The sequence below is a fragment of the Jaculus jaculus genome, chromosome 8 (assembly GCF_020740685.1).
Source record: "Jaculus jaculus isolate mJacJac1 chromosome 8, mJacJac1.mat.Y.cur, whole genome shotgun sequence".
Lineage (NCBI taxonomy): Eukaryota > Metazoa > Chordata > Mammalia > Rodentia > Dipodidae > Jaculus > Jaculus jaculus.
This window is the reverse complement of record NC_059109.1, coordinates 55019308-55042951: the sequence shown is the minus strand read 5'-3', so window position 1 is coordinate 55042951 and position 23644 is coordinate 55019308. Positions and strand designations below refer to the sequence as shown.

Sequence of the window (23644 nt, the reverse complement as noted above, 5' to 3'; positions counted from 1 at the left end):
AAAGAAAAAAAAAGTTCACCTCCCTGAGCCCCCTCCCCCAAAGATTATCATTACTGGGATCATTTTCTCCTCTTCTCTAATATACATTACTACATTAAAACAATGCCCTCTAGATGCATATACTATGCTCACCAAACTGCCCTGTAAGCACTTTACTTATTGTCCATACCCATTGATTAATTCTACTCACACTTTTGGTTAGAGAAGCTTCTCTTTTTAGATGGTGGTGACTACTGGGATGACCCAAAAGACACCATAGTGCTAAGAGGACATGTTGCAGGAATGTTTAGGTCCATGCAGAAGAGGTGGTGGAAAGAGTGTAAAAGCTGAAGGAAGAGTAGGACTGCTTACAATGCAATTGACCAGACAGAAATTGGCCCCGACATCCAGGACCTCGCAGTGCCCGGCAATACCTTCACAAGACCCTCATAATAGGAGGAAAGCATGATGACATCAAAATAAGAGAGACTAACAGAGAGAGGGAGGGGAGAAGATGGAGTATGGATTTGTGAAGAGGAGAGTAGGGGAGGGAATTATCATGGCTTATTGTGTGTAAGTATGGAAGCTGTCAATAAGAAGGGGAATAATAACTGAAAAAAATGCAATCTAGCTTAGTGAGGGCTTTTTTGTTTTTTTGTTTTGTTTTGTTTTGGTGTGGTGGTGGTAAGGTTTAAGAAATGTAATTCCAACTGACAGGTCTGAAATCTCGGCACAGAATGGGGCATAATAGCATTTCCTTACAAGGGCTACTTACCACCAATTTTTATTTAACCTTCTCTGTCACGTTAATTACTTTAGGTCAAACTTCATTAAAAAACTAAGCTTCATAAATACAGAAATATTTAAAATAACATAAATGTGTGTGTGATCTTGTTAAAAGTATGTAAGACTAAATGCATAGTTCTACACAATATGATATGTTTAAATGAGTATCATATTGTTCCTGACAATATGTGGACATCTAAATCACAATATTTCACTTTCTTCCACAAATGCTTAAGACTGCCATAACCTCTGCAGGAACATGACATCATCATACTGACTACAAAGCAACTCAGTTCAACCTGAGTTTCACATTCCTATCACTGCATATCATGGTGCTTAACCCCTTACTCTGTGTGCAGCCTATCCTCATTAGAATGTGCCTGCCCGAATTCCCGCCCTCTCTTCACCAGCCCATTGTTCCGCTCTTATCTCTTGCATTGCTCAAATGTAATATGTCCTCCCCCCCACTCTCAGCTAGCAAATCTTTCAGCCTGCCATCAGTTAAATCTCTTTCATAGTAGATTTCTTCATGACCTTTCCCAAGTAATAAACAGTCTAGCTTCAAGACTTAATAAAACCAATATACTTTCCCTATAGCATCTGACACTACCACATTCATGCAGCGCACTGTGTGTGCTATGTATGAGCACATCTAAATGTGTGCTTGTAGAGCCATGGGGCAATCTCAAGAGTCTTTCCTCAGGTACTGTCCACCTTATTTTAAAAAATATTTTTAAATTTTTATGTATTTATTTGTTTGAGAGAGAGAATGGGCGCCAGGGACTCTAGCCACTGCAAACCAACTCCAGATGCATGCACTATCTTGTGCATCTGGCTTTATGTGGGTACTGGGGAGTTGAACCTGGGTCATCAGGCTTTGCAGGAAAGTGTTTTAACCACAGAACCATCACTCCAGCTTCTGTCCACCTAATTTTGATTGCAGGGTCTTTCACTGACCTGGAACTTTCTGAATAGGGTAGACTGGCTGGCCAATGAGCCCCACGGATTCACCTGTCTTTGGCTCCCCAGTGCACATCTGACTTTACTTACATGGATTCTGGCCATTGAACTTGGGTCCTGATGCTTGCACTGCAAGCACTTTATTGACTGGGCTATCTTATTAGCCTTTAAATTCCTCTCTAGCTCAGGCTGACCTGGAATTCACTATGTAGTCTCAGGGTGGCCTTGAACTCACAGTGATCCTCCTACCTCTGCCTCCCAAGTACTGGGATTAAAGGCGTGCGCCACCACAACTGGCTACTTTTTTAAAAAAGATATTTTTATCATTCAGTTGAGAGAGAAAGATGCTGATAGAGAGGGAGAATGGATTCATCTATAGTCACTGCAAATGAATTCCAGATGAATATGCCACCCTGTGATCTGGCATATGTGTGGGTCCTGGGGAATTGAATCTGGGTTCTTTTTTTTTTTTTTTAAATCATTGTTTACTTATTTGGCGGGGGGGGGGGGAATGTGCAAAAATGGCAGAGAGAATGAATGTATACGAGCCTCCAGCCATGGCAAATGAACTCCAGATGCATGAATCTCCTTGTGTATCTGGCTCACATGGGTACTGGGGAACTGAACCTAAACCCTTAAGCTTCACAGTCCTTAACACCTTCACAGCACCTTAACCCCTAAGCCATCTTTCCAGCCTGAACCTGGGTTCTTTGGCTTTGTACGCAAGTGCCTTTACCACCAAACCACCTCTCCAGCCCTGTAATCACTTTTTTAAAGTACTTGTTTGGGGCTGGAGAGAAGGCTAATGGGTTAAGAGCACTTCCTATACAAGCATGAGGACTTGAAGCCTCAAACAGCTTGAATTTGATCCCTGGGATCCACATAAAGAGCAGCATGTGGCCACACGCATCCATAATTCTGGTCCTACAGGGGAGTAGAAACCTGAAACTCACTAGAGCTCATGAAAAACCAGTAAGCTCCAGGATCAATAACGGACTCTGGCTCAAATAAGAACAGGTGGAAGAGCAATGGGGAAGGATACCTAATGTTCCATTCTGGCCACCGCAAGCAAGCATACCTACCTCAGGAGAGTGCACAGGGCATCACATGGGTATGGACACACACACATACCCACCCACAGATTTAATGTATTTTTTTTTAAGTTAAGAAATTAAGTTTCAAAAGAAGTATCACAAAAAAATAATGAGAAACAGTCGGGCATGGTAGTGTATGCTTTTAATCCCAGCATTTGAGAGGCAGAGGTAGGAGGATTGCCATGAGCTCAAGGCCACCCTGAAACTACCTAGTGACTCCCAGGTCAGCCTGGGCTAGAGAGAATGCCTACCACAAACAAAACAAAACAAAAACAAAAACAAAGGGATTTTGAAGTACCTTGACATACACACAGGTATAAATCAGAATTTCAACATTCCTAACCACTGAGCAGGTTAGAAACACCCCTATATATGCACTTACTTAAGCCAGCTGGTACGTTTAACAAAAAAGAATCGAAAAGAGAACTAGCTGTACAACAAATAATATGACTACTTCCAAAACCTCTTCTACCATCCCCAATATTATCTGATAGGAATAAAATGGTATTAACTTAAAGTTAGATTATTTATTTATTTATTTGTTTTCTGAGGTAGGGTCTCACTCTAGCCTAGGCTGACCTGGACTTCACTATGTAGTCTCAGGGTGGCTTCATATTTATGGTGATCCTCCTACCTCTGTCTCCTGAGTGCTGAGATTAAAGGCATGCGCCATCATGCCCAGCCTAAAGCTAGATTTTTTTTAGATGAAAGGGGGAAAAAGTAAAACTAGAAAAGGGGCAGTATGAACAGAACAATGTGGTAAGAAACCTCTGAGCATGGAGAGAGAAGGCATACATAAGGAGTTACTTTAGGAGAAAGGAGGCAATGATAGCCAAACAGTTGCTAGGAAATGGACAGCAGAGGTATAGAGCTCTTCACAGATAAAGTCAGCACAATGGGCATAAGTTTTTAAAATGTAAAATCTCAGGTAAGCTCTATTTTGAAAAAGATGCTGATATAAAAAATAAGGGCTGGAAGACAGCTTAGCAGTTAAGGCACATGCCTGCAATGCCTAAGGATCCAGGTTTGATTCTCCAGGTCCCATGTAAGCCAGATGCACATGGTAGCACGTGCATCTAGAGTTTGCAGTAACTAGAGGTCCTGGTGTGCCCATTCTCTCCCTCTCTTCCTTTCTTTCTCTCTCCTTCTCTATATCTCTAGTAAATAAATAAATAAAAATAAATCTTAAAAAAATCAGACTATAGGCTATCCTTAATCCAAATAGCCCTCAAGCATAAGTGCTAATTATATTGGGAAAGTTGCAAGATGAATTATCTTTCCCCAACCCAAAAATGAATAAAAGGTCCCTTCCTTACTGCCAAGAGAATTCAAGAAGCTCTACTGGGTCAGGAGGTGTGGCTTAGTGGAAGAAAACATGGGAGTGTGCCTGAATTCAATCCAAAGCACTTAGCCCCTTAGAAAGAAGGTGGGGCTGGAGAGATGGCTTAGTGGTTAAGGCACTTGCCTGCAAAGCCTAAGGACCCATGTTCGATTCTCCAGGTCCCACATAAGCCAGATGAACAAGATGCTGCAAGTATGCAAGGCTGCACATGCACACAAGATGGTGCATGTACCTGGAGTTTGACTGCAGTGGCTGGAGGCCCTGGTGTACCAATTCTCTCCCCCCACTTACTCTCACTCTCGTATATAAAAAAAAAAAAAAAGAAAATAAAAAGGCTAGTCTGTTGGGTTTGCCTCAAAAAAAAGAAAAGAAAAGAAAAAGAAAGTGGGGATGGAGAGATTCTTAGTGGATAACATACTTGCCTGTAAAGCCAAAGGACCCATGTAAACCAGATGTACAAGGTGGTACATGTGTCTGGAGTTCATTAGCAGTGGCCAAAGGCCCTGGTGTGCCCATTCTCTATCTGCCTCTCTATCTCTCAAATAAATAAATTAAATTAAATAAATATTTATTTGAAACAAAGAAAGAAGGTGGATAAGGAGAAAAAAAGAAACACTGTCTTATAAAAAAAGAATCTTGCCTCTAAAGTCCAACCCCATTTTTTTTAGACGCTTAGTAAACATTTAATAAACCTGAAACCTTATCATTTTGATTTACTGTAAGTCAGTTCCTGCAAGTTCAAGAAGCATTGTCCAAAAAAATGTAATAAGCAAAGGAATTTTGGATATTACCCCCAGGGATATAAGACTACAGCAACAACTCTGCTCCACCTCTGAAGAATTCACTGAGGGTGACAGCAATTCCACTGATTTTATCTTGACTCTGTCATCCATACCTCAAAGGCACTTTTAAATTTAAAATAAACAAAATGTGAAAGTAAGCCTCAGAGATTCCCTGAAGTCCAGAGATAATGTTATGACTCAGTTTCTGCTGCAATGTCCCATTAACTATAGACAAGAAAAGACAATTTCAGATCATTTCCAAGAGCATTAAGAGATATCATAGGATAGAATTTTAGGGTAAAGCTTCTCACAACAATCCACACCATGAAAATAGACCTAATAAGAACCCAGAACATAAGGAAGAGAGATTCTCTCTTCAATTTGCACAGCCACTGGGCCTCTTCTAGTAGAAAAGGCATTCTGGAAGCTTAGGCTTGCACAGTTCCCAGGTTAATGACTAGGACCCTTCAATGACTGACTTCTAAAAGAACCAACGAGCTATGGATAAGGAAAATATTCAGCAAACTTCTCCAGCAGGTGTTTCCCGGAGAACACCAGCTTGGAGAAAGTCAACGAAGGACCCTCAATGTCTGTACCCACAATGTTGGCAAAGACATCCCTTACTTGGTGTCCTCACGCACACAAATGCCTCCCTTCAGAAAAATCTGGGATGACTTGCTTGTACCTCACTTGGTGATTATGGAACTACTTCCAGATGAGCTATATTACTACCAGGATACCAACTCCTCCAAATTTATTGTGCTTCATGTGGATTCTGCCACCTGTCGCCATTAACCTTTGTCCTGGTGAAAGGTGAGAGATGTGAGAGACTGGCATCCTCACCACGCCCTGGAGGCAATAAGACTTGCCGCTGGACAGTGCTGCTTCACCTAATAGCCTTCCCCACACTGGCAGTGCAGGTTAGAGCCCCCAGGACCCAGTCTATACTTTCTTTCACCACTTTCCCCAAAGAACATTGTCTTACATTCAGCCCTTATACACCAGGGTATTTACAAGTGAGGCACCTGGGTTATACATCATAAAAGGACATATATTCATAGGTGACACTGGACAAATAAGAATGAATAAGCCTAGTACCACCCATTAAAAGAAAAAGTTTCTCAAAATTCTAGAATATGACTCCATCAAATGTTTACATAATGTTGGGGACTGGGAAGATGGTTCAGTGGTTAAAGGTACTTGCCTGCAAAGACTGAAGGCCTGGGTTCAACTCCCCAGTAGCCATGTAAAGCCAGATGAACAAAGTGGTGCATGAGGAGTTTGTTTCATGTGGTACACACCCATACATTCTCCCTCTCTCTCTGCTCACAATAAGACACACACACACATATTTTACTTTTTAGGAGAGAGAGAGAAGTGGTGTGCCAGGACTTCAGCCACTGCAATCGAACTCCAAATGCTTGTACAACCTAGGGGGCATGTACAATCTTGCACTTGCCTCACCTTTGTGTGTCTAGCTTATGTGGGATCTGGAGAGTCAAACATGGGTCCTTAGGCTTCACAGGCAAGCTCCATAACCACTAAGCCAATTCTCCAGCCCCAGTAATAAGATTTTTTAAATCTTTATATAATATTATTATCCATTGGAAATGTGAACCTGCTTAGGGATGTGTAAGCTTAGCATTTTAGCAGGTGCACATTTCTACCATACTTGAGGAACCAGTTTCCAGATGCATGGACCAGTAAAGATATCTAAAAGGGAAAAGCATCTTTTATGTAACTTTTCATTAATTAGAATTTCAATGCACAGATACTTTATACATTTACTTATAACCCTGACTCAGGTAAACCAAAACCAACTTGGCATAAACTAGTAGGTGTTAACAATGAAGAAGAAAGTTCTGGAGACTGGGAGATAATGGTTCAGTGGATAAAGTAAGGTTTGGGGAGTTCAGGAAAAGACCTTAAACTCCAAACCCTGTGTATGTGTTTGATTTTAACAAAGAATGGGAATAAAGTAAAACTAAGATAATCTTTAAATCATTACACTTTTATTCAGGAATATCAAGTATAGGAGGGAGAAGGAGAGTCTGCCAACTGAGGAAGGGAAAATGGATACACCTATGTGGCCCGAGAACCCACGGGGGAATAGAAATAAAAACATGAAAAGAGATTTTTTTTAAAAAAGGCTTGCACTTAAAATCAGAAGGTGGGCTGGAGAGATGGCTTACCAGTTAAAGTACTTGTCTGCAAAGCCTAAGAACCCAGATTCGATTCCCCAAGACCCATTTATGCCAGATACACAATGTGGTGCATGCATCTGGAATTTGTTTGCAGTGTCTGGAGACCCTGGCACACCCGTTTTCTTTGTCTATATGCCTGATTCCTTCCCTCTCTCTCCCAAATAAATAAATAAACCAAAAAAATTTTTTTTAATCCAAAGGCCATAAAAATAGCAAAACAGAATACCCCTTCCAACCCTGCCAGAGTGGGAAGGACATGGTCTTACTGATGTTGGGACCCCCAGACTCAGGCATGGAGATATGATCAGCCAAGGAGCAAGAAAAGGATTCATACCTGTATGCCACCCCACCCCCAGCTATGTATTTATAAGGGTCAGGAGGCTGTCTCGGGAGGAGGGTGGCACACCGGGTTAGGTGTGAGAGCCAGTTGGCCTGGGCTCAGAGAAGGGGCTCACATATCTGAGTTTGACTGCGAGAGAGTGCTGATTGGGTGAGACTCTGTGGCTGCCACAGGCAGACAGTGTAACTTAGGTGAAAGTAGCTGCTTGGGTTCCAAGCAGCAGGCAGGGACCAGTTTAAGATTCCTCTCCTGAGCCCTCCCTGGCTATCTGCCAAATAGTCATGCTATCTACCTAGTTCCCTCTCAGTTATCTGCACTGTACTGGGCCCATCAATAACGTATGGGGATGACCGAGGAGGGCAAGGAAGGACTAGTTGGAAGAGGAAGAGGTTTAGTGGAAGGGGGAACAAAAGAAGGTAACAAAGGGGCTATGATCAAAATAGACTATTATATATATGAAAACTGTCAACAAAAAGCTTTAAGAATCAAAACAAAACAAAAACCCTAAAAAGTAGGAGGAGCAAAAAGACAAAGAAAAGAAAAATGGTAAGAAATGACCTAAAAGAAAGAACTGGCCGGGCGTGGTGGCGCACGCCTTTAATCCCAGCACTCGGGAGGCAGAGGTAGGAGGATCGCCGTGAGTTCAAGGCCACCCTGAGACTACAGAGTTAATTCCAGGTCAGCCTGGATCAGAGTGAGACCCTACCTCGAAAAACCAAAAAAAAAAAAAAAAAGAAAGAACTGGGAGGACTCTGCAAGTTTTTATACTGCATGAGATGGAAACTTGTGCTGTGTTACATCAAGTATGGGCGCAAGACCTCACTCACCCCTTCAAAGTGTCACCCACGCCACCGTAGAGGAGTGAAAAGCGAGGGACAGGCATGAAAGGAGGCAGCCTAGCTTAGGAGACCACTACCAGTGCAGTGCAGGGAGGATGGGAGTGAGAGTCAAATCCCCAAACTCACTGTACTGAAAGAGATACAGTTATTTTGTTCAGACAGTCATTATCCATACAACAGGAGTGCTACCAGAAGTCTGAGGTGAGTATTTTCCCAAGTGGAGGAAGCACCTACCCTCCACAAACAAGGAGTAATACCAGCTTACTAGGAATAAAAGACAAACAAAAATGCCCAGCTGGTTTTATTCCCTCCAGGAAAGTACTGACTGTTTTCAATTTTTTTCATAAATCTTCCCAGTCCTCATTTTACTAATTTTATTTATTTATTTATTGGAGAGAGAGGAGAGAATAGAGAGAGAATGGGCATACCAGGGCCTCCAGCCACTGCAAACAAACTTCAGATGCATGTGCCACCTTGTGCTTCTGGCTTACGTGGGTACTGGGGAGTCAAATCTGGGTCCTTAGGCTTTGCAGGCAAGCACCTTAACTACTAAGCTATCTCTCTAGCCCTCCAGTTCTCATTCTTAAGTATGTCTAATTTTTCAGTCACAATTATATGCATACATTTCTATGGACTAATTGCTTTTGATTATTATATTATAAATATTTATCTGTGTTGTGATTCTGACATTTTAAAATTACTGCAAATGAAGGGAAACAATGAATGCTGGGATATGGCTCAGTGGTAGATTGCTTGCCTAGTATGTGCAAAGTCCGGTGTTTGATTCCCAGTAGTGCAAAAACAAAAACAATATAAGAGCAAGGAAACAAGTTTATAGGCATAAAAATTTCAGGAAACTTATGCTAATTTCCTAAACTATATTCACAATATTATTTAAAATATAAACCTGATTAATATGGGGTAACAACAAGTCCTTTTAACATGGAAATGTTTAAAAAAATATTTTTCTCTACTTGAGAAAGATACTGAGAGAGAGAGACAGAGAGAGAGAGAGAATTAATGGACATGCCAGGGCCTCTAGCCACTGCAAATGAACTCCAGATGCATGCACCACCTTGTACATCTGGCTTACATGGGTATTGGGGAACCAAACTCGGGTCTTCAGGCTTGGCAGGCTAGTGCCTTTACCACTGCACCATATCTCCAGCCCACAAGTGTTTTCATAAAAACAAAATGTTAGGAATGCCCAAATCCTTTCATGAAAATGGTGACATTAAAGTTACTGGGTCTTTTTATATTGGAGAGGTTATTTTTTTTTAAAAAAAAAATATTTTATTTATTTGTTTATTTGAGAAAGAAAGAGACACAGAGAGAGAGAATGGGTGCACCAGAGCCTCCAGTCACTGCAAACGAATTCCAGACGCATGCACCCCCTTGTGCATCTGGCTAATGTGGGCCCTGGAGAATCAAACCAGGATCCTTTGGCTTTGCAGGTAAATGCATTAACCGCTAACCCAGGAGAGGTTATTTCTTAAGTGTTTAGCAAAGTAGCTATGACAACATATATAAAAAAAAAAAAAGGAAAGGACAAAAGTTAGATTTATTTGCAGTTACAAATCTATGATCATGTTAATTCATTACAGCCTTTGAAGACCACACCCCTTTATTACCTCACAGTGGTAGAAAAAATATATTACACCTTCTACATTTCCGTCAGTTGATTAGCTCCCATTGGAATCATAAATACTTCTTTCTCCTTCCATAGTAACAAATGCCATTATATTTTAGTTTTATAATGCTATGTTCAAAGAACTATACAAGTCAAAGTGTTTTTACATGTCAAACATCAAAAAGAAAGTATTTGAAATTGAAAAGACAATATAAAGGGACAAAAAATTCAAGAGTGCATAGGTTCACATTTTGACAGCATACTTCCTCCCCTAAATACACAGTGCTAAACCATCTATACAACACTGGTATATAAAAAAAAAAAAACTCTAAAAAGTGAAATAATAGCATCTGAGTCAAGGTTTAGTTGCAGGTATCAATGGGGAATACCTTCAACCCCACTTAGGAGTGTCCCCAATGGAATGGGGGCAGTGACAAGGGAAAAGAGGGTACCAACAGATGATGTATTCATACAAAATATGTTGTTAATAATAATAACACATGCAAGTGTGTGTACAAATGCACACACATGTGTGGAGGCCAGAGGAGAGTTGTAGATGTGGAGTGGCATGTGTGTGTACAGATGCACACGTGTGTGGAAGCCAGAGAAGAAGGTGGTAGATGCTGAGTGGCATGTGTATACATGCATGTGTATGTACAGATGCACACATGTGTGGAGGCCAGAGGAGAAGGTGGTAGGTGTGGTGTAGTATGTGTATACATGCACGTGTGTGTACTGATGCACACATGGGTGGAGGCCAGAGAAGGTGGTAGGTGTGGTGTGACATGTATATACATGCACATGTGTGTACAGATGCACATCTGGGTGTATGTCCTTGAGACTGAGTTTCTCACGGACGCCAAAACTACCATTTGTAGTCAGACTAGCTGACCAATGAGCCCCAGTGATTCTCTGGTCTCCTCTCCCTATAGGACTGGGTTACAAGTGTGCATGGCTACACCAAAGTTTCAAAATATGTATTTTATTTGCAGGGAGTGGAGAGGGAAACAAAAACAAAATGTTAGAAATATAACATAATGAAACCCAATTATTTGTATTCTAATAAAATAAATTTTAGAAATGCTTAGAATCCTCAAATAATGGGAAAAATAGTCATAAACTGGAAATTCAAAGTACAATCCCAGTAACAATGAAGATAAAGAATTCCACAGCTAGCAGCCCAGCACTGCATAGTTAAACTACAGAACATCAAGGCACCATAAGGTAATACTAAAGAGACATTAATTAAGAGTGACAGCAGACACTTCCCCAGCAATAATATATATTGGTACATGGGTATATAGATTCAAAGTGTTGGTAGAAAAGACTGTCACACTAGAATTCCATTCCTAACTATGTTAGAATTCCATTTCAGAAAGAGTGAAGACAAAATCAGAACATTCTGAGGCCTGCATTAAGTTTTCTACTTTACAGACTCTTAGGAAAGAATTAGCATATTAGAGGATGTACTACAAAAAGAGCCCAAATAAAGTCATGCTAATGATCACATAAACAGATAAATTTTATTATCAAATGTAGCTACCTGCAGATTTAATTAAAATAATTTTATAATTAGGGTTGGAGAGATGGCTTAGCAGCTAAGGCACTTGCCTGCAAAGCCAAATGACCCAGGTTCGATTCCCCAGGACTGATGTAAAGCCAGATGCACAAAGTGACACACACATCTGAAGTTCATTTCCAGCACCTTGAGGCCCTGGTGTGCCCTCCCCTCCTTCCCACCATCTTTCTTCCTCTTTCAAATAAATATATATATATATTTTTCTTTTTGGCTTTTCAAGGTAGAGTCTCACTCTAGCCCAGGCTGACCTGGAATTCACTATGTAGTCTCAGAGTGGCCTCAAACTTATGGTGATCCTCCAACCTCTGCTTCCTGAGTGCTGGGACTAAAGGCATGTGCCACCATGCCCAGGTTTAAATAAATAACTTTTAAATATAAAAAGTAATAATTTTTATAATTAGAACAAACATGGTAACACATGTTGAAGACATTATGCTTTGTGAAGGAAACCAGTAACAAAGGCACACATTGTATAATTCTATTTACATAAAAGTTGAAGGTAAGGGCTAGGAAAATGGCTCAATGATGAGGGGTGCTTGCTTGCAAAGCCTGGGTTCAATTCCCAAGCCACCCATGTAAACCCAGACAGGCACTCATCTGCAGGGGCAAGAGACCCTGGCATGCGCGCAAATGTGTGTGTATGTACATATGCATGTACACATATGCAAACAGATAAATATAAAAATATTTTTTTACTTTGAGGACAAACAATTTAAGGAAAAATAGATTACTATACTACAATTGTAGCACGAGTATTTGTATATCTAAACATAAAAGGACGTAGTGAAACATGGAGAGGGCACTAACTGTGTTTGGAAGTTTGCAAAGTTAGAACTGCTCTGGGTGAGTCTGTCTGATTGTCCAGGGAGTATGAAGGCCTAGGACATTACTGGATATGACCACTATATACTTATGCTACATTCCATTTATATAAAACTATTTTGTTCAGTAATATCTTAACCTTAGCTTACTGTAACTTTGCCAATTGTTTAAATTTTTAACTTGGTGATACTTGTAAGAATACTTAGCTTAAAACACAAACACATAAGTGGTACAAAAATACTTTTCTCCTTCACATTTTTACTCTATATGATTTTGTCTATTAATTTTTTTAATATTTTTTATTTGCAAACAGAGAGAGAAAGAGAGAATGGGTGCTTTAGGACCCCTTGCAAATGCAAACAAACTCCAGATGCACAGGCCATTTTGTGCATCTGGCTTTACACAGGTAAATTAGGCTTTGCAGGCAAGAACCTTTAAGTACTGAACAATCTCTCTTAATTTTTTTTATTGGAAACTAAGGCAAATACACACACACACACATATATTAGTAGAGACCTAAATAATACTAGGATCAAGAAAAGCCCTGTCTTCCATCTAAACATCTTGCCCCCACTAGAAGGTTTCCAGGACAAGCTGCTACATGAGAGAGAACATGGAAGAGAACAAGATGGAAAATAACTAAAACAAAGTTTGTTTCAAAATGGCATAATGAATCCTGATAATGTATATGGTCATTCTAATTTTTTAAATAAAATAATTTTTTTTGGTTTTTTTGAGGTAGGGTCTCACTCTGGTCCAGGCTGACCTGGAATTAACTATATAGTCTTAGGGTGGCCTCAAACTCACAGTGATCCTCCTACCTCTGCCTCTCAAGTGCTGGGATTAAAGGCGTGCACTACCATACCTGGCTTAAAATATAAATTTTTAAGTGCTGCTATGACTTGACCTTTGGTTGTGTCAGAGAGGAGAAATACTACTTTGACACAAGGAGGAAGACCACCAATGACAGGAAGCTAGTAAGGAAAATATGGAAGGGTATGTCATGTTCCAAACAGGACTTCTCCGTTTTGCCAGTGCAGTGATCCAGGAGGGACCAGGATACAGGAAGCACAGGATCCAGGAGGGAAGCATATCTTGGCTGTGTATATAACCTACTTATATGCTTCAAGGCCCTGGATGTTTTAATGTGCCATCAGAAAGGACATTTAGTTCATAGCCTACACGACTGTCCCCAAGCAAGACCATAGTCATGTACTAAAAATCTCTGAGATCTGGCATTGATTTGGCCTCCTTACAGACAAAAATCCTTTCAGACATTCATGTCCGGAATAGAGTTTTCATCCAGACTGAAGATTTGCTCTGCCAAGTAATCTTTCTCCACTGTCAGCCTATGTAGAACTCCCTAAACTCCTCAGCTGCTTTCATATCAGCTCTTACAGACTTACCACTCACTTTACATTATATAATGAATGACAACTCTTTAGTCATTAAATCACCCAGAACCAGCAGGAATTCAACATTACAGTTAGATCAGGCCTCCTCATGGTAATGAGAGCGAGGCCTTGGTGTCCAGTCTTCAATTCTAGTCCTTAGGAGTTTTTCCATGTTCGATACAGTCCCTTCTTGAGTTCTGTTAGCTTCATCATCTCCAATGAGCAAATCCTTTACAGATTCCAGCACTTTGTTCTGTTCCTCACAATCACAAGCAAGACAGAACAAGACATGCCTGCCTAACAAGCAAAAACCATCAGTGGTTTTCCACTACTAAAGCCTTTAGTCACTTTTTATTTCCCTTTTTAAATGAGTATGTGTGTGCAGACGCACATGTGTATGCATGCACGTGGAGACTAGAGAACGACCTCAGTTGTTGGTTCCTCTCAGGCACTGTTCATCTTTTCTGGAGACAGGGTCTCATTGACCTGGATCAGAGCAGCCCAGGGATTCATCTGCCTCTGCCTCCCCAGAGCTGGGATCATAAGTATATGGCACCATGCCTGGCATGTTTACGTGGGTTCTGAGGATCAAACTCAGGTCCTCATGCTGACAACAAAAGCACTTTACCAACTAAGCTATCTTCCCTTTAAAAACTTTTAAATTCCTTGTCAGGTCAATTACTCTACATGGCCTCTTACTGAGTGTAGTGGTAGATTTTGTACACTTTGGGGCCATGATAAGCAAAATAACATGAAATTAAACCAAGCACAGAGAAAGTGATGCAATTGAGAGATACTGTGAACTAAGGACTGGGAAGGTGCCAAGCACCTGTCATCACAGTGCTATGGAGAAGACAGGAGGCTCACTGGAGCTCGCTGACCAGCTAGTGTAGCTAAATTGACGAGCTCCAGGCTCAGTGAGAAACAGTGTCTCACCTATCAGTTGCAGAACAATTCAGAAATACACCCAAGGCCAAACTTTGTCCTCCACGTGCACAGGCGCACATGTTGTTCATACATTCACATACAAAGAACTACTGTAAGCACAGAGATAAGAGGCTGCTGTTGGGCTGGGGAGATGGCTTAGCAGTTAAGGTGCTTGCCTGTGAAACCTAAGGACTCATGTTCAACTCTTCAGATCCTGTGTAAGCCAGATACACAAGGTGATGCAAGCACACAAAGGCTGCACATGTGCACAAAGTGGCACATGCATTTGGAGTTCGATTGCGGTGGCTGCAGGATCTCGTACCCATTCTCATCCTCCCTCCCTCCCTCCTTCCCTCCCTCTCTCCTTGCAAATAAATAAATCAATAAAAATATTTAAAGTAAGTAAACAAACTGAAGGGAGAAATACACTATGCAATAAAAGAAGCTGAGACAACTGGCTATACAGGAGACAAATTAGATTCCTATCAGATAACATAATAAAGCTGACAGGATAAAGAAAAACCTACACATGAAAAGCAAAATTGTAAAACTTTCCAAAAGAATTGTAACATTACAGTTGCTTTGACATTCTTTCTTGATATAATTTCTAGACTAAACAATCTTCAATCTTCCCATTTCCTCAAAGACACTCTGTACTCTTCCTTGTACTTTGGCAGCTGTGGAATAGAGTGGGAATATTACTTTCCCAGTTGTTATTAGCGTTCCAGTAATACAGTCTACATAAGATCAAACTAGCTCTTTGTTCACTACAAAATTAGACCAGTGAACACTGCACTAAGTCCCTTTCCCACCTGCTGTGCTCACCAAAGCCTCTGACATCTTACTCTACTTGCATAGGGCTCTTCTGTCTTCTCCATGTGAAAGGCCTCACACATACATTCACTTCCCGCTATCACTGTTAATCCCATTGTCCTTGTCTGTAGTAACCTTTCCCTTTATCTCTTTATGTCACCAAATGTAATGCAATTTACAAAACCAATGAGTGTGCCTTCTATGGAAGGATTACCTGCAGAATTGAGTTTTTTTAAAGTGTTTGTTAGGAGTTCCAAGTGACAACCCATGAGACATAACAGAAAAATTCCTCCATTGATTAACTAATGTTGTCACTTAATTATATTAGCAATTAGTCTATATTTGTCCATGTGAACTTCCAAACTCACATGAAATGTGGTCAAATGTCCTGCTGAGTTTTGGCTTAGCTTTGTTTATTGAGGTTCTATGACCTGACATTCCACTAACCCTTTTTAAGAAGTGAATGATCTGACAGAACTCAGTTCTCGTGAGCCCATGGTAGGTAGCATCAAAGAACTTGAACTTCCTGATTTACATGCTCATAAACCACTTGATAATAATTTCCTAAATATACTTATGAAAAATTAGCACAAAATTATGGGAATTCTACATATTTAAAGTATAATTACTGTAGACTCTATGGAGGATTTATAATTATGGAAAAATATGTTTCTTTACAATATGTAGGCCAGAAAATTTCTTCAAACTGTATCATTTCTAAAAGCAACTGATAACTCTAAGAAAAAAAACTTTTGGGAGGGAAATAAGTGTAAGATGGTAACTGGGTAAGAAAAATTACTTTGGTGGTATCAGGCCTGGTGGCACAGGTCTATAATTCCAGCTACTAAAGAAGTTAAGGCAGAAGGGTCACAAGTTTAAAGCCAGCCTAGGAAACTCACTAAGACATGGTTTCCAAATAATAATAAAAAAAGAGGTCTAGGGATGTGGTTCAGTAGAACAATGTGTATTTTGCCTAGCATGTGTGAGTCCCTAGGTCCAAGCCCAAGACTGAAAAAAAAAAAAATTTACTTTGACAATTAAAATTAAGAGAAAGTAGTCTGAAATACTTCTTCATAAAAGAAGAAAATAATGTGTTCTAAATCCAAATGGAGTCCTAAAACTCACCTCCTGAGATAACAGTACATAGCCTGCCTGGCCACAAAAGATGTCTCACACACAGTATTCCCCAAACACTGAAACTGGAGAACAGAAAATATTCTGCCACTCTCATGCCAACAGCTTATTTCATCTTCCTGTTGAATTCACAAGCAACTCCTAAGAGATTTACTTCTACTAGTACTCTCAATGTTCACTGTGATGGTTAAGTTCTGCTGTCAACGTGATCATATTCGGAATCCACAGACATTCTAGTTATATGCCCACAGTCCTAATACTTACTGCTTTTTGCCCTCTTCAGCTGGCCCATTTTAAGAGCCACATATAAGAGAAAACAGGCAGCATTTGGCATTTGGCTTTCATAGACTACATGACCTCACTTAGGATGGTATTTTCCAAGTCCATTCATTTTCCTGAAAATTTCTTTATTGCATTATTCCTTACTGCTGAATAGAATTCCACTGTGTATATGTAACACATCTTCATTATCCATTTGTCTGACAATGGGCATCTGGGTTGATTCTAATTTCTAGCTATTGTGACTAGAGCAGCAATAAACAGGGTTGAAGTAAAGAGTCTTTAGGGTAAATGCCCAAGAGTTGAATAACTGGGTCAGATGGTAGATATATTTTCTTTTTTTTAAATTTTTTAAAAAATTTATTTATTTGAGAGCAACAGACACAGAGAGAAAGACAGATAGAGGGAGAGAGAGAGAATGGGCGCTCCAGGGCTTCCAGCCTCTGCAAACGAACTCCAGACGCGTGCACCCCCTTGTGCATCTGGCTAATGTGGGACCTGGGAAATTGAGCCTCGAACCGCGGTCCTTAGGCTTCACAGGCAAGCGCTTAACCGCTAAGCCATCTCTCCAGCCCTCTATTTTCAATTAGAATTGTCAGGATTTGATTCTGAGAGAAAGAAGCATTATATTTCTCAACATAACTATACCAGAGGACTCAGAACACATAACTGTATACACACACACACAAACACACACACACACACATTATATTGTGATATATATCACATTATAGTAGTTGATCATAAAAAAAAAGTACATTTGCCAAGCACTTGGTTACCAGGCAGAACTGAAAGGTAAGAAGGCCCTACTGCTGAAGAGACCACAGGCTAGCATCTCAGGATGCTGAGAGACCACTTGGAAACTGAGAGGAAAGCCAGTCCTCATCTGACAACCTCTCATGGCTCTGGAAAGTGCTACAGGAACACTGTGTGATAATGGTCACTAACAGTGTGAATAAGCTGGACACCCTACAAAGTACCAACCAAACAAGAAGTACACACTTGTGTAATAGGGGTACACAGCCTTTGTGGGTAACGAACTGCCCTCAGATTGTATACAAGACCCATTCAGTAGAAAAGAACTAATAAACGGCACTGGGAATCAAGTCAATACTCCACAGTCAGAAAACTCACAACCCCCAGGGAGAAACCCCCGTTGTTCTTTGGATGAAATGAATGGGTATCCCTGTCAAAATGTCTATCAAACTTCTATGCATATCCCCTTAATCAAAGCTGCTATCACCCCTAGTTGGAGAATCTATCTTATTTTACAGATGGCAGAGAAGACTGGGGAGACCCAAGATCCATCAATTCAACAAGAAAAGACAGCCAGTGCTCACCATGAGATGTGCCACCTCTACCACATATACCAGGGTCCAGAAGAAGCAGAAACACAAGTATTGCAACAACCGCCTCCAGGGAAACAGCAGCAAACACTGTGGTGAACCAAAGCACACTGTGTGCTCGCTTTGGCAGCGCATGTACTAAAATTGGTATGATACAGAGAAGATTACCATGGCCCTTGCCCAAAGCACATTGTAACAGAAATACAGAGGCTACAGAGACCTCAACACTATAAATTGCTAACACACCCACCAAGGCTCAGGGGTTGTTGCAGAAGAGGAGGCAGAAAGATTGTAAGAGCCACAGGGTAGATAGAAATATCCTGAGACAGACACAGCTCCTGCCCAACCCCTCCAGAGACTGACAGAGACATTAGTTACCCCACAGTGAATATCAGTAACACTACTAAGGAGGACCATCAGGGAAATGGGGGCTGGGGTTAAGAGGATATAAGACTATATAACATATGCAAAAAAAAAAAAAAAACCTAAAAACTGTTGATGGTACTGGGGATCAAATGCAGTGCCCTTCATATGTCAGCAAGTGTCCTACCTGTCACAAGCACTTCTTTCTTGGTTGCACATGAGAAATGGAACCTAAAGCCTAAAAACAGTGGCCAGCTAGTATGTATGACTAGCTGGGTGCCCAAGAGAATCTCAGGATCTGATGCAGTAAGTATCTTTGGCCTCCTCCTCTGTGGTTGATTCCTTTCCACCAGGAACTAAGCAAAGAAGAATGGGTCATATACATATACATTTCATAATTAGTTCTCAATATCCTTTTCTAAGAATAGAATCTGAGCACTGAAGGAGAATGTAGAAGCTCACAGCCTGGAGCAAACACCCAACCTTTAACAAGAGACATACAGGCCCAGGGAGGACCCAGAGTCTCATAACATATTAGAAGCAAAGGCAGAACTGGAACCCAGGTCATGAGTCTTCACTGTCACCACAGTCTCTCCTCTAAGTGGGACTCTTTAGTTTTATCCTAATTTAGAACCTATGACCATTATGACATACTGCACTGGCATTTTACAAAGGGTTACAACACTAGGAGGGTACAAATGCTTTGGACTCCTTTTAGCCTCAGTATTTTGGAACTGTAAGAGTTTTGGCATACTGTCTCTCTGTAACTCTGCCCCTTACACATGAGCAAACATACTTTATGAGGTATGCACAAGTCCTAACATCACAATTAATTCCAAAGTCAGAATTAAGAAGTATCAATACAAAACCCCAACTTACCAACTGGAAGAAATAATGATAGATAGTTCTACCTATGTATCTATTAGTAATTTTCATGCTTCATTATTATGCCTTCTCTATTTTTCTCTTCTTTTCTTTTCCCTCAATATAGCACTATTGCTTTGACTTAAAAACAGGATCATAGCAAGTTAAAAATACCTACAGAATGCCTATCACATTGATAAATATTTCTTCATCTTTGCAATTAAAAACTTTTCTAGGGGCTAGAGAGGTTTCTCAGTGGTTAAGGTGCTTGCTTGCAAAGTCTGATGGCCCTATGTTCAATTCCCCAGTACCCACATACAGCCAGATGTACAAAGTGACACATGCATCTGGAGTTTATTGGCAGCAGCAGGAAGCCCTGGCATGCTCATTCTTTCTCTCTCTTGAAATAAATACATAAATAAAACTTTTCTGGAAAAAGAACATGTGAATAAGCAAAACCTACTCAGCCACTGATTCTATGAACCTATGAACTGTCTGTTCACTGCCTTTCTCTTATTCTCTAAGCATGGGTCAAATCAGGGTCAAGGACACAGGAGAAAGCTGCAGTGAATTACTGAGCTGAAGAGAGACTCTCCATCCACTTCACTCACTCCACATGAAGCAACGCTACAACCCATAGAATGTCTTGGGTCCAGAAGAGACCTTTCTGGTGTAGGGATTCCCAAAAGACACTACACTACAACAACGTTCCTTTGTGAGGGCACCCCAAGATAAAGGGTTTTCATAGACCAAGTCCAGAAACTCATCAGCATCTAAAGTGACATATCTACTTCAAATACATTCCATCATAATCAAAAGAATAACTTGAACATTTGTGTGACTCATAAATATGTCATTGTTATACTTAATATTTCCCATTCATTGTCTCCAAACATCATCTTTCTAGAAGGGATCTGAGACCATCCAGACCTAATCTGTGAAAAGATGGAGGAAGTGGCTCTGGTTATTCCCTTCTGACACTGGCAGAGTATATCAGGCAGAAGAGGAAAAGGTCCTGGTTGAACCCTGGCCGGACCCACTATCACTGAGTTGTTATTATGTTTGTCTGATAAAAAGTGGTCTGGAGACAGAAAGCTGTTATTTTTAGATTACCAAGATTTAAAATAAAATTTTCTGAAGTAGAATTCCAGGGAGAATACAGAAATTGTGGTAGTCGATTTCTCTGGTTTTGCTCTTTCTCTACTGATTCTGCTTGACAGACCTACCTAATAAAGGGCTTCTGCATGCATCTGTCCTGAGGTCCTAGTGCTCCAGGCCATTAGGGAGCTGGCAGACGGTAAAGCAGCACAGAACTGAATATAGCTGCTACTTACTCTAGGCCAAAACGAGAATGGGGGTCAGTAATCTGTTATAACACACTACTAAATGTATCCACAGCACTCCATTCTGTAAACCCCAGCATCTATTTGGAAATCACAGTTTCAAGTAATAACTTAAATTTCATTATTTGCTTAAACAAGGATTTCACAAAAGTCATGATCTCATATCAGCACACATACCAAGGATTAATTGTGCATGCCAGTAAGAGAATCTAGGCGAAAAGAACATTTGGCTCTGATAATGAAGTTTGATAACAAAAAGTAAATGAAAGTTTAGATGAACTACTTAAAACAGAACATTTGAGAGAAAAAATCATTTCAATGAAAAATTTCTTTGTGCAGTTCTTCAACTCTAAGAAACTCAACTGAAGAGACTATTACTCAGAATCTGGAATGTGTTAGCATATTACTTACAAATGCAATTCTGATTGCACACTAGCAGTCCAATTATGTTTAATAAGCAGCAGAGATGCATGGTTACCAAGGATAATTTTGCCAACCTGAATGAGAAAGTTCAAGATTTAAAACATGTAATTTAGTGAGCACATTTGGCCACTTATAAAATATAACTGGGGCTAGAGAGATGGCTTAGCAGTTAAGGCACTTGTCTGTAAAGCCAGAGGACCCAGGTTTGATTCTCCAGAACCCACATAAGCCAGCTGTACAAGGTGGCACATATGTATGGAGTTTGTTTGCAGTGGCTAGAGGCCCTGGCATGCTCATTTTCTCTATATATCTGGGGCCCCTCTTCCTCTCTCCCTCCTTCAAATAAATAAATAGAAAATGCTTTTTAAAAAATATAATTAGACTCTTATCTTTCACTTTAATCATCTTTATTAAAAGAAAAATAGGCCATACTAAAGGAGCTTTCCATATGGAAATAGCAACTTAAGTTGCATGTTCTGGGTTGAAAAAATGTCTCAATGGCTAGGTGCACTTCCTGTGCAAGCATGAGGGCTTGAGGGGACCCAAGTTAAAATCTCCAGATCCCACCTGGAGCATGGCCTTGTATACCTTCAACCCTAATCCCACAGGGTAGCAGAAACCAAGAATCAAAAACTGAAGGAGCCTCAAGCTCCAGAAACATTAAACAAGTACTCTGGCTCAAAACAAGACCAAGTGGAAGTGCAATGGATGGAGTGGGACACCAGGTGTCTACTCCAACCACTCCAGGTGAGGCAGCTCTGCTGTAAGCCAGCACATGGGGCATCACGGGGGTACAAAAACATGCATTCACCACACACATCACACTACACACACGAGCAAAAATTTCAAAAATAAATCTAAAAACCTGCATGTTCTACTACTATACAGACAACACGTTATGGCTTTGTATCATGAGAGTGGAACTGAGCTGTTACTCAGGTAAACTTAAATTGAAAGCATCTTGTCTTTCAAAATGAGTTAGAAAATTGGTGTAAAGAATAGGAATCCAGGGCTAGAGAGATGGCTTAGCGGTTAAGCGCTTGCCTGTGAAGCCTAAAGACCCCGGTTTGAGGCTTCATTCCCCAGGACCCACGTTAGCCAGATGCACAAGGGGGCGCACGCATCTGGAGTTTGTTTGCAGTGGCTGGAAGCCCTGGCGCGCCCATTCTCTCTTTCTCTCTCTCAAATAAATAAATAAAAATGAAATAAATTTAAAACAAAACAAAACAAAATAATAAAAGAATAGGAATCCATCTCCCAACAAGTAGTACAATGGCTAATTATTGTGGAACTCTGCAGTCAATTAAGGGCTTGCTATTTCCAAAACGAGGTTCAGATGGCCAAAGGTGAAGGCAATATAAGAAAAATGGGCAATTGGACTTCAAAAGCTATCAAGAAAAGAAAAAGAGGACATGGTGGTACATGTCTTTAATCCCAGCACTCAGGAGGTAGCAGTATCACCTACTGCAAGGTCAAGGCCACCTTGGGACTACATAGTGAATTCCAGGTCAGCCTGGGCTAGAGACCCTAACTCATGAAAACAAACAAAAAAAGTAACAAGAAAGGAAAAATAAAGTTATCAGGCAGGCTAGGTGGCACATACCTATAATCGTGTTCAAGGCCAGCCTGGACTTAACAGCTACACCCTTCTCAAAAAATAAAAATAAAGAGCCGGGTATGGTGGCGCACGCCTTTAATCCCAGCACTCAGGAGGCAGAGGTAGGACTGCTGTGAGTTTGAGGCCACCCAGAGACTACCTAGTGAATTCCAGGTCAGTCTGAGATAGAGCAAGACCCTACCTCAAAACTAAATAAATAAACCTCTCAATATCAAACAGTAGAAAAAGCAAATTCAGTGAAGAGAAGGAAACAACAGTAAATCAAATATCTGACAGGGATTAATATATAATGAACTTTTAAAACTATATACAGACACCACATACACCCCATGCTAATTCAAAAATGGGGTAAAAAAATCTTAATACACATTTCTTTAGTACACAAATGCACACAAATGGCCAATAAGTTCATATAAAACTGTTAACATCACTAATCACTTGGAAGATGCAAATTAAAAGTATTATAATATATTGGGCTGGAGAGATGGCTTAGCAGTTAAGCGCTTGCCTGTGAAGCTAAGGACCCCGGTTCAAGGCTCGGTTCCCCAGGTCCCACGTTAGCCAGATGCACAAGGGGGCGCACACATCTGGAGTTCATTTGCAGAGGCTGGAAGCCCTGGTGCGCCCATTCTCTCTCTCTCCCTCTATCTGTCTTTCTCTCTCTGTCTGTCGCTCTCAAATAAATAAATAAAAATTAAAAAAATATATTTAAAAAAAGTATTATAATATAGTGTGTTGCTTACCTATTAAGATGATTATTTAAAAAGAGAAAAAATAAACCAG

The 23644-nt window shown here is 40.5% G+C and overlaps 1 protein-coding gene and 1 non-coding gene across 9 annotated transcripts in view; one reads left to right on the top strand and one right to left on the bottom strand.

Moving 5' to 3' along the window:
• Frmd5 (FERM domain containing 5) overlaps positions 1-23644 on the bottom strand; it is a 382500-nt gene that overhangs the window by 281746 nt on the left and 77110 nt on the right. The gene's annotated exons all lie outside the window — the stretch shown is intronic.
• Positions 18365-18472, top strand: LOC123463168. The gene has a single exon (XR_006638768.1). It is a non-coding gene; the product is annotated as a U6 spliceosomal RNA (small nuclear RNA).